The 3,198-nt window shown below is 48.6% G+C and overlaps 1 pseudogene; it reads left to right on the top strand.

Moving 5' to 3' along the window:
* The window catches only part of LOC112070741 (FYVE, RhoGEF and PH domain-containing protein 1-like), a 122,686-nt pseudogene extending 121,716 nt beyond the window's left edge, over window positions 1-970 (top strand).
* Window positions 971-3,198: the final 2,228 nt, after the last annotated feature.

Raw genomic sequence — 3,198 nt, 5'->3', positions numbered from 1 at the left:
ACCCAGGACCTACCTCTAACCCTAGACTAACCCTGCTCCCTGACTAAGGCCTACCTCAGACCCTAGACTAACCCTGACCCTGACCCAGGACCTACCTCTAACCCTAGACTAACCCTGACCCAGGGCCTACCTCTAACCCTAGACTAACCCTGCTCCCTGACCAAGGCCTACCTCTAACCCTAGACTAACCCTGACCCTGACCCAGGACCTACCTCTAACCCTAGACTAACCCTGGCCCAGGGCCTACCTCTAACCCTAGACTAACCCTGACCCAGGGCCTACCTCTAACCCTAGACTAGCCCTAAACCTGCTCTCCGCCCTAGAGAAACGCATGGAGGAATGGTTGGTTAAAACCCTGACCCTAGTCCCTAACCTCTAACCCTAGACTAGCCCTAACCCTGACCCTAGTCCCTAACCTCTAACCCTAACAGCCCAGAATCCATGGATTCAGGGGTTCCAGGAAAGAGACTTATCAGAGTCATTAAGCTCCCACTAGCTTTCCCTCTCTCTCTGACCATAACCCTGGCCCGGACTTACCTACTCCGCCCACAGCTCTCCCGCCACACACACACACACACACACAAGCGCCCCCACACACCAACTCCCTCTAACCCTGACCTCTCCTCTCTCTCCCCCAGGGATTTGAACCCACGCATCGGGGACATCCTGCAGAAGTTAGCCCCCTTCCTGAAGATGTACGGAGAGTACGTGAAGAACTTTGACCGGGCCATGGAGCTGGTCAACACCTGGATGGAGAGGTCGTCCCAGTTCAAAGCCATCGTCCACCACATCCAGGTAGGGGTTATGGTAGGACATCCAGGTAGGGGTTATGGTATGACATCCAGGTAGGGTTTATGGTATGGCATCCAGGTAGGGGTTATGGTATGACATCCAGGTAGGGTTTATGGTATAACATCCAGGTAGGGGTTATGGTAGGACATCCAGGTAGGGGTTATGGTATGACATCCAGGTAGGGTTTTATGGTATAACATCCAGGTTTAGGGTATGGTAGGACCATCCAGGTAGGGTGGTTCTGGTATGACTCCAGGTAGGGGTTATGGTAGGGACTCCAGGTAGGGGTTATGTATGACACCAGGTAGGGGTTTATGGTATGACTCCCAGGTAGGCGTTAATGGTAGGAATCCAGGTAGGGGTTAGGTAGGACATCCAGGTAGGGGTTTTAATGGGATACATCCCAGGTAGGGGTATGGTAGGACATCCAGGTAGGGTTATGGTAGGACTTCCCAGTTAGGGGTTATGCTTGACATCCAGGTAGGGGGTATGGTACTTACTCAGGTAGGGGCTATTGGTAAAGGACAGTCCAGGTAGGGGTTGATGACATAACTCCGGTAGGGGTTATGGGTATACATCCAGGTAGGGTTATGGTATGACGTCCAGGTAGGGGTTTTGGTAGGACTCAGGTTAAGGGGTTATGGTATATACATCCAGGTAGGGTTATGTATACATCAGGTAGGGGTTATGGTAAGGACATCCAGGTAGGGGTTATGGTATGAACATCCAGGTAGGGGTTATGGTATGACATCCAGGTAGGGGTTATGGTTATGACCATCCAGGTAGGGGTTATGGTAGGACATCAGTAGGGGTTATGTATGACTCGTAGGGTATGGTATGACATCCAGGTAGGGGCTTTGGTATGACATCCAGGTACGGGGTAAGGTATGAATCCAGGTAGGGCTTTATGGTTTTGACATCCAGGTAGGGGGTATGGTAGACATCCAGGTAGGGGTTTGGTATGAATCAGTAGGGGTTATGGTATGGACTCCAGGTAGGGGTTATGGTATGACATCCAAGGTTAGCGGTTGGCAGGACATCTCAGGTAGGGTTTATGGTATGTACATCCAGGTAGGGTTTATGGTATGACATCCAGGTAGGGGGTATGGTTATGACATCCAGGTAGGGATGATTGGTATGACATCCAGGGTAGGGTTATGGTAGGACAATCCAGGTAGGGGTATTGGTTGACATCAGGTAGGGGTTTGGTAGGACATCCAGGTAGGGGGTTATGGTATGACACCAGGTTTAGGGTTTATGGTATCACATCCAGGTAGGGATATGGTATGACATCCCAGCGTAGGGGTTAATTGGTATAATCATCCAGGTGGAGGATATTTCTGGTATGCACATCCCAGCGTATGGGGTTATGGGTATCGTGACATCTTCGGTTCCTGTGGTTTAATGGTAGGTCACATCCAGGTAGGGATTGATCGGTGTTGCGTCCAGGTAGGGGTTGGTATGACATCAGGTAGGGGTTTATGGTTACTCCAGGTAGGCGGTTTGTATACATCCAGGTAGGGTTATGGTAGACATACCAGGTAGTGCGTTTGGTAGGGAGGTTATCATCCAGGTAGGCGGTTTATGGTATATTAAACAGCACTCCAGGTAGGGAATATGGTATGACATCCAGGTAGGGTTATGTAAGGACATTCCACCGGTAGTAGACCCGGTATATTGGATTCATGAACCATAATCTACTCTACTGGATGTCATAAACAATATCCCCTACGTGTGATTAGATTTATCAATTTAATCCAGGTAGGGGATATTGGTATTGACATCAGGTAGGGATTATGGTATGACATCCAGTGTAAGGGGTTATCCGATCCCCCTAGCTCATTACTATGGATGCACTATCCAGGTAGGGTTTTATGGTATAATCCAACATATACCAGGTAGTAAGGCGCTTCCTCCCACCGTACCGGTATGACCTCTGGACTGTAGGATAGTAGGTTTATGGTTTATACATCCCAGGTAAAGGGTTATGGGTATAATAACACACGTACGATATCCCGGATTATGTAATGAAATCACAGTAGACGGGTTATGGTAGCCACATACTAATCACAGATTAGGCCTGAGTGGTTAATATATAGAATCACCATACAACATATAACGGCTAGTGACGTGGAGTCCTACATAGGTTATACCCCCCGTTCGTACGGACTAAAATCCCTACCCGTAGGGGTTGAGATGGTTGATGTCTAAGATTCCAGGTAGGGATTCTTATGTAGACCGCCTACCTAGCACACAGAGTAGGGGGGTTATATGGTATGACCCAAACAACATCTCATGACATTACCCTCCAGGTAGGCTTGTTTATGGTATTTGGAATGTTATATACAATCAGTAGGGGTTTGGTAGAGAACATAAAAAATACAGTAGGGGATATTAAGTGGTAGG

The sequence above is a fragment of the Salvelinus sp. IW2-2015 genome, unplaced genomic scaffold (assembly GCF_002910315.2).
Source record: "Salvelinus sp. IW2-2015 unplaced genomic scaffold, ASM291031v2 Un_scaffold1411, whole genome shotgun sequence".
NCBI classification, from domain to species: domain Eukaryota; kingdom Metazoa; phylum Chordata; class Actinopteri; order Salmoniformes; family Salmonidae; genus Salvelinus; species Salvelinus sp. IW2-2015.
Note: the sequence above shows the minus strand (reverse complement) of the source record. Positions and strands in the feature narration are given on the sequence as shown.